Below are 8895 nucleotides of genomic sequence, written 5' to 3'. Positions count from 1 at the left end.
GAAATCCCAATTGTTTCCTTCGCAGATACACAAAAACATGTGCAGTGTTTAAAATCCAACAACCAAAGTAAGCATTTTTCAGAAGAGAAAGTGCTCATGTTGGCTTCTACGGCTCCGAGTGTCCACTCTCCCTCCCTCCCTCACTCACCCCCATGTGAGTTTACACTGCAGAGAGGCTGACCTCACACTGACATCCAGCCAGAACTCCAGCATGGAGACAGTGAGAGTGAGAGAGAGAGAGAAAGGGGGGGTGATAGAGAGAGAGAGAGAGAGAGAGAGAGAGAGAGAGAGAAAAAGAAAGGGGTGGTGAGAGAGAGAGAGAGAAAGGGGTGAGAGAGAGAGAGAGAGAGGTGAGAGAGAGAGAGAGAAAGGGGTGAGAGAGAGAGAGAGAGAGAAAGGTGAGAGAGAGTAAATAAATAAATAAATAAGCTACACTGCTACAGAACTATTTGAATTGATTACAAATTGGCACCATATTTAAATGAAATTAAAACCATCGTCATAGAAAACTCCTGTCAAAGCATCGACTGAGTGATCATTCCCTTGCAATAGAAAAGGGTAGACACCGCCAAACCTGATAGCTCGTGAAGATCGAATATGTAAATTCTGTAATACTGAGTAGTAGAGGACGGCCACTTCCTCACAGAATGTCCCAATTATCAACACTTAAGAGCTATATATTCTACCCACAAATTGAAATCACTTGTCCCGGCTTTATGACTGCCACCAATGAACAAAACTACACCTCCTGGGAGAAATAGATAAAAGTGCCCACTTAGCCTACCAATATTTACAGTCCCAAGCCACATTTTAAGAGAAAACTTCACATAGAAAAAGTGCATACAGTATATAGTTTTTGTTAAATAGTTTTATATAGACTATTGTATAAGTTTCCTTTAAATTTAGATTTAAGAATACATGTTTAAGTTTTCTTTAAACATGGATTTAGTTACTATTTTTTTTTAACATAAGTTTTCTTTAGTTTAGATAAGCTTCTTTTTTGACCCCCTTAAAACAAATATTGTATATGTTTGTATTGTCATGTTACTGCTTTGGCAACACTATTTTCTGAGTCATGCCAATAAAGCACATTTGAATTTGAATTTGAATTTGAGAGAGAGAGAGAGAGAGAAAGGGGTGAGAGAGAGAGAGAGAGAGAGAGAGAGGGGTGAGAGAGAGAGAGAGAGGTGAGAGAGAGAGAGAGAGAGAGAAAGGGGTGAGAGAGAGAGAGAGGTGAGAGAGAGAGAGAGAGAGAAAGGGGTGAGAGAGAGCGAGAGAAAGGGGTGAGAGAGAGAGAGAGAGAGGGGTGAGAGAGAGAGAGAGAGAGAGAGAGAGAGAGAGAGAGAGGAGAGAGAGAGAGAGGAGAGAGAGGAGAGAGAGAGAGAGAAAGGGATGAGAGAGAGAGAGAAAGGGGTGAGAGAGAGAGAGAGAGAGAGAGAGAGAGAGAGAGAGAGAGAGAGAGAGAGAGAGAGAGAGAGAGGTGAGAGAGAGGTGAGAGAGAGAGAGGAGAGAGAGAGAGAGAGAGAGAGAGAGAGAGAGAGAGAGAGGTGAGAGAGAGAGAAAGGGAGAGAGAGAGAGAGAGAGAAAGGGGTGAGAGAGAGAGAGAGAGAGAGAGAGAGGGAGAGAGAGAGAGAGAGAGAGGTGAGAGAGAGAGAGAGAGAGAGAGAGAGAGAGAGAGAGAGAGAGAGAGAGAGAGAGAGAGAGAGAGAGAGGTGAGAGAGAGAGAGAGAGAGAGAGAGAGAGAGAGAGAGAGAGAGAGAGAGAGAGAGAGAGGGAGAGAGAGAAAGAAAGAAAGAAAGAAAGAAAGAAAGAAATGTCCCATGGGGCGAAGGGAGCAAATTACAAAACAAAAAGAGTGTAAGAAAGAAGGAGCTCCACATGCCTACAGAAAAAGGACAAAAAAGAAAGGCAGGTCGTCGTGAGCAGTTTGGCTGGACTGTGGCAGTCCTCTGGTCTGCTGGAGACACATTTATGCGGTGCGGAGCCGAGCCGAGCCGAACTGGAGGGGAGGCAGGAGGCACGTGAGCGGTCAAGTGAGCCCTGGCATTCTCCCAAAGGCATTCTGGCAAAACTGGACATGCGATACCTGCTGCAGCCAGCCAGACAGACAGACAGACAGGGAGGCAGGGCGGATCGCTTGGGCCAGGTTTAGAAATGTATTAAGTAGAAAAAGAGAGCGAGAGAGAGAAAGTGGTGGACACAGAGTTAGTGAGAGAGGGAGAGAGAGAAGGAATGAGAGCTATAGGCACTATAAATTAGTCGGGCATTAAGAGGGCGGCCGTCCAAGTGTCTCATTAATCGTGGGACTGTTTTGGCCACAATCGACTCACCACCCTCTCCTGGCAATCTCCTAAGTAACAGAGCAGAGAGGCCATGGGAGAAGGGAGAGAGAGAGAGAGAGAGAGAGAGAGAGAGAGAGAGAGAGAGACGAAATGAGAGCGTGTGAGACAGGAAAAGGGCAAAAGGTTAAACAGAGAAAGTCAAAAAAAGAAAGAAAAAGTGGGACAGAATGAGGGCTTGACATCATCGGTCCAGTTTTGTTTTCTTGCTCTTGTCTCTTTCACTCCCTTGTTTAGTTGTGTGTGTGTGTGTGTGTGTGTGTGTGTAAGCAAATGCAGGCCCGGACCTTGGGGCAGTGACTGATGGCAGGGAGAGTTATTGTCAAGGCAACAGGGACACCTCCCACTTGATGGACACCTCACAGAGCAGGCTGACAGGACCCTATTGCAGACAAGGCCAGAGTTCACGGAAGGGGCTCTACTCCCCAGACATGAGCAATGAGAAGAACCATGACTCCTAATGATTCATAACATATAAACCAGCACCCCCTTCACAAACACACATACTCTATCTCTCCCTCATTACATTTGGAGACTTTAGGAGTTGAAAGGTTAAAGATAAGGGGAATCATTTTCCAACGCAGGCTGACTGACAGCTGAGTTACTGCTGTTAAGACTTTGGCAGGAATGGCCCATTAAAGTTCGATCAGGCACTCTCTTGGGCCCACACAAATCCCTGGCTGCAGATCGGGCCATCGTGCCTGAATAATGTTGTTTCATTCAACGGGCCTGGGGCGAAAGGCTAACAAAGCGGAAAAACGGCTTCAGTTTGGCATTTACACATTTGGCACAACCCGGGATGGGGACTGAAAAAAAAACGGCATTGCATGTGTGGCCAAGTCATCACATAGTTAAAAACAAAACAATTCACAAAACAACGTTCGTGCTCTTGCGCGGTCTTTTGATGCCAGCCGAGACCGAAAATGATACAAAATGTTCTACTTTGCGTTTGCATTGTGCGCTCGCAGCTGGACGGTGTCATGATCCGTTTCAAACGCGACCATGGAGTAGTTCTGCTTACCGCGCCACTTACCCTACTATGCCTCCTTACATAATTTTCTTCTGTGAGAGCACAGCCAGTTTGCTATCACCATCTGTTAGATTGTAAACATCTGAATGTCCCCCGTTGCGATAGTTGTTCGGGACAACTATTAAAGACTGGCTGAATTGTTTCATCTCAGTGAAAGTCTTCACAGTTCAGCCAAGGAGGATAGTCCAATCCCAAACGAACAGTGTACCAAAATGAGTTATGCAAATCTGCTGCGAGGACATGGTTTGGATAGTTATCATGTCTGACAAGCAAGAAACAAGATTAAATATGTAATATGGGTTGTGCAAATCTGCCTCTCCCTCCCTCCCTCTCTCTCTCTCACACACACAAACACTTATCAGTCTCTAATGAGTCCTCACAACTTACGTATCTAACCAAAAAAGTGCTTATCATATGCAGTGACCTGCGATGATTGCAGAACAAACAAAGTAAGATGACAGGAGACTCGAGAACACTGTGCTATCTGTATTCATTTGATCAACGAAACACGGCGAGCGAGCGGGTCCCATCACAAGACCACAAACTTGCTGATAAACACAGCCGGGACATGGGCAGGCAAGCAGGGCAGGACACCCAGGCAACTCCGCCAACTCCTCTCGCCCGTAGTCCACATTGACTGAGTGAGTCACAAGATTTGCGGTTAACTCATTTTATCTGGTGCCCCCACAGTAACAGACAACCTGGCCCTGACCAAAGACGCTTAGGTATTGCAAAAACAATGGTGAGAGAAAAAGAAACACAAAGCAGTGTACATTGAGTGTAAAAGGATTTTTCTTTTCTTTTAATTAACAGTGTCTGGGACAAGCTCAACTCCCGTCACTGGTAGTGCAGCATAGGACAAAACAACGCGTTGTGAAAGGACAGACAATGAGACGGTCGTGGTGGGGACATTCGTTGTACTGTTGTCTACTAGTCGCCTAGTCGCACAATGAACTTGCTCAAGCTCACTCCGTGTGTGCCATATGGGCCGAGGATGGTGATGATACAAGTCATCGACAGACTGCCTGGCGCTGATTTCCACAGACTAGGCTACGCTATACGGGCGTGAATTCAAAACATTTAATCTGGAGAAAAGTGTTGTGTCGCCACAAAGCGCGTCGTTGATTGTAGTAGCCCAGTCACAGCTCTTTTGGAATAACTTGCTAGGAAAAGACATTTAAATCTATGCTGCTGTTGGGTGTGGGGGTCTCGTTTAATTAAAGCCCATAAACGAGACAATAACGTTTGAAGTTGAAGTGCACACATTGTTTTAAAACAATATTTTAAGAACCGCTCGTAGCCTACGTTTAACACATAAAATAAATAAAATGTCACTTACTGTGGCGATGTTCGTAAAATTTCCCTGCGAGTGAATGGGAATCCTCTTAACCGCCAAGTTCACAGCAATTTCCCTTTGTTAACAGGAACGGCTCCTCTCGTAATTTATCAGGAACTAATAAATGGGCAGAAGGGGGTCTTCTAATGGAACACTAGCTTTGATCCTGTGCAGTTGGCTGGACCCGGCAGGGATTCTGGTCCACGTACCGCAACGCGTAGAGTCTGTGAGCTTGTTCACTTTGCGATGGCGCAGTAGTGGAATCACCCGTTTTCCTTTTTTTCCTTTAGTGATCTCCGCCTCCATGCAGGTTTTAAAGGGCCAGTGTGAAATTTATTGTCAAGGCCACAAGAGCGGTTGAACATTCTCACAAATGACAGCCAGCTAAATTTATGTCCTTCATTTATCTGTTCCCAATACAGCAATTTGGTTTTTGTTATTGCGGTGTGATATTCCTCCAAGATATATTTTCATTGTTGTATGTTAATATTACCAGTGTCAAAATGGAACTTCACAAAGGGATATCAAACTGTTCTTTCCGTATGCCTTAGGCTCTATTTCCAAATAACACACCATACAAACCGACAACAGAGATCACAATTTGAAATCATTTCAAATTTTATTTAGAAAATAATATTTATATATATTTTTTTGTCATCAGGTTACCTCAAATCCTAGTCACTGGACATTGCCCCGGACAGTTTAAAGCATTGAAAGGGGACCAGGAACTCCTTCAAGTGTTTTGATTTTCCACTTAGTTTAGTAAAGTATATATTTGATCACACTGAACACACTCTTGGCACTAAACACTCAATATATTACAATATGTCTTGGTAGGTAGGCCACACACACCCCACACACACACTATCACTCACGCACAAATCATTTCTGGGTGTTTGTCAAGGTCCCACAAGTGATAATCACTTAGAATACTGTAAAAGCCAAACCAATGATAATAAAGACACAATTAAAGTAACATGTTCATTTTTGCCAGAGGTGGAAATCAAACTCTCAGTAAAAGGCCTATTTCCATAGACAATAATACCCAGACACCCTTTACTAATATTTCCTGGTCACTATTCCACAGAATTGCTTTGAACGGACAACACATGAGTAATATTCAGCGCGAGCCTGGTCGGCTGTTGAGAAGTGTGGCTTAACAGCCAATGAGTGTTTGAGATGAGAGTGTGAATAGGTGTGAGAGTGTGTCAAGAGTGTGCGTGTGATCCTCAGGTGGCACCTCTCTTGTCTGTGGACAGTTTGATCTTGTGTGTTGTGAACTATAAACATTGTGTGTCAGCCAAACACATGGATAAACTGTACTGAATTTCAGATCGTTAAAGTGTTTTGTTTACAAAAAATAAATATGTTTTTTCTTCCTGTCATTTTTTTTTGTCATGATAAAGTTGTGTTTTTTTTTCATATATGTTTTGTTTTTAGTCCTTGACTGTGTTGCCTTTGGATTATCACTAACACAAGTATGTGGTGTGACTGCAGCCAATCAGGTCTCCCAGAGGAGATGGACAGTAGCCCACTTGATGTGATGTCACTTCCGGTAGGCCTCGGAATTCCATCCCTCCCTCAACACAAACACTGAGTTACAAAGAGTGACACTCAGTAGACCATCAAGAAGAAAATCACAGACACATGTACACACACACACACACACCGACTACACACACATACACACACACACATACACACACACAGACAGACACACACGCACAATCTCTTAGTATCCTGTACACATATGTGCAAATTGGGCCCCATATGCAGCTCAAATCTCTAAGTGGAAAACTTTATAGAGAATTTATGGTGGAAGCCAGGTGTGCAGGATGTGAACTCCTTTGGGAAGGTTAGAAAAGGTTGCCATATTTTTCACCATCTGTGACTGGATGGCATGCAGGTGGATTCTTTTTGGGAGCAAAGGCAACATCTTAGACTCTGCCACAAAAATGAGTGACATCCCTCAATGTGTACAATCCGGAGCAGACCAGAACAATTACATGCCTGTGATGGGTTCTTATAAAATGATCAAAGCCTTTATAGGAACAGCAGAAATGAAATGTGAGAAGTGTGTGTGTGTGGGTGTGCATTCACATGTGTGCATATGCTATGTCTGCGTAGGTGTGTGTGTTTGTGCGTATTCCGTACATGTGCTGTCTATGTAGGTGTGTGTGTGTGTGTGTGTGTGTGTGTGTGTGTGTGCATAAGCGTTCATGCCTGTGCAAAGCTGTGGATATGTATAATTTACAGGTGCGGCCGATAAGGCACCATAGGAGAGAGCCAGACCAAAGCTTCTGTCTGATCCCCCTGTCTGAGCCAATCCCCCTTCTTCTCCACGGCCCATTTTATAACAAAGCTGGTAAAGCAGAAAGAGCATAGTTTTAAAAACACATGCTTCTCTAAGCACGGCTCTGGCGAAGGGAGAAGGGAGAAGGCCCAATAAAGTCTTTGATGGCATAGAAATGTTACCAAAGAACACCTGGAATGGACGATTACTTCCGTGTGTGTTCACTCACACACACACACACACACACACACACCTGGGTGTGGGCACATGGGCATGCATGGAGCTCTTATTGGAAGCAGATCCTAAACCAATTGATGTCCATGTGGCAGCCGGCCCGGCTTCCTGAAGGGACGGATATGAAATCTATCAATTAGTGATTTATGCACGGATGTGGTGCAGGGAGGAAGCTGGACACAGGAGGGGGGGGGTAGCCTACTGTAGACACAGTTCTGAGGGAGTGAGAGCGAGAGAGAGAGATGGAGGGAGGGAGAGAAGGAGAGATAGACAGAGAGAGAGAGAGTGGGAGGGATGGATGGATGGATGGGTGCAGAGGCATTCTCAAGAAAGACAGGAACGAGGGTGTGAAGAAGGTATAGAAGATCTGGCATCCTCTTAAAAAGAGGGAGAGGTAAGGAGGAGGGGCTTGAAAGAGATACATCCTCTAGAAAGAAGAGAGGGGTAGATAGAGGGATCATCCAGAAAGGAGGGATGGAGGGACCCTCTAGGCAAAAGAGATTGAGGCAGGTGAGTAAACAGTAGTGGTGCAGGTAGTCTCACGGTTGGTGTTACCTGTGTTTCTTTAGTTGCAGTGATTGTGTTTGTCAACACAGTAAGCTATTTGTGTGTGTGTGTGTGTGTGTGTATGAGAGAGAGAGATAATTTACAAATGTTTGTGTCTGTCTGTAAATTACATACACACACACACACACACACACACACACACACACACACACACCATGTTATTTGCATGTCTCCTTCCTCCGCCTCTCTGACTGACCACACGCCACAGGAATGACTCCATATTGACCGTAGCTGAAGATGCAGCCCACCAACGACTATCTGCTTGAAGCAGTTCATGAAATCTCCTACTCCTAGAGAGGGCCGTCTCACATATCCAGCTCATTACAACCAGAGTCACAACAAACCACAGCTAGAAGTCTTAATCCATTCCGTAAGATCCATCTGGGAAGTGTCAGTAAACAAGACCAGCACTGCAGGTCTACACAAACGTGTCTGGAAATAAGTCATTAAAATCCTTTCATCTCTCAAATTTACTCTTTTTCTCTCTCATGAAAATGTTGAAAACGTTGTTGGAAATTTAGGGTAATACCTTAATTTTTTCCTTTCCTTTCCAACTTCATACCGACCAATCCTGACACACAGGTGGCATTAACATGCTTCTAAACATTCTCTGAATCACAGCTCCAGTCTCTAGCCAGACACATTCACATCCCAACTCCAGTACACCCTCTGCCTCTGTGCATCTCTGTAGGTTCTTCCCTTCAGTGGAGACCGCCTCCCCCTCCAGCGCTCCTCCCCTTGCATTGGACCCTTCAGGCTCCATCTCGCACTCTCTTGTCCAATAGAAAGAAAGCACCCCCCTCCCTATCTATGGCCCTCTCCCTTTCCCCTTCAGAGAGCAATGTGCTCTCCATCACAACAACCTGATTAACTTCAGGCAACACCCCCATAACACCCCCCCCACACACACACACGCACCCCTCTGCCCCCCATCCTCCCCTTGGGGTTCTACCCTCTACTTCTCCCAGCCCCATGTTCTGCACCCCACACAGCCCCTCTCCTACGGTTCTGCACCCCATAGAGCCCCTCTCCTACGGTTCTGCAGCCCATACAGCCCCTCTCCTACGGTTCTGCAGCCCATACAGCCCCTCTCCTA

This window comes from Alosa alosa, chromosome 22 (genome assembly GCF_017589495.1).
Source record: "Alosa alosa isolate M-15738 ecotype Scorff River chromosome 22, AALO_Geno_1.1, whole genome shotgun sequence".
NCBI classification, from domain to species: domain Eukaryota; kingdom Metazoa; phylum Chordata; class Actinopteri; order Clupeiformes; family Clupeidae; genus Alosa; species Alosa alosa.
Note: the sequence above shows the minus strand (reverse complement) of the source record.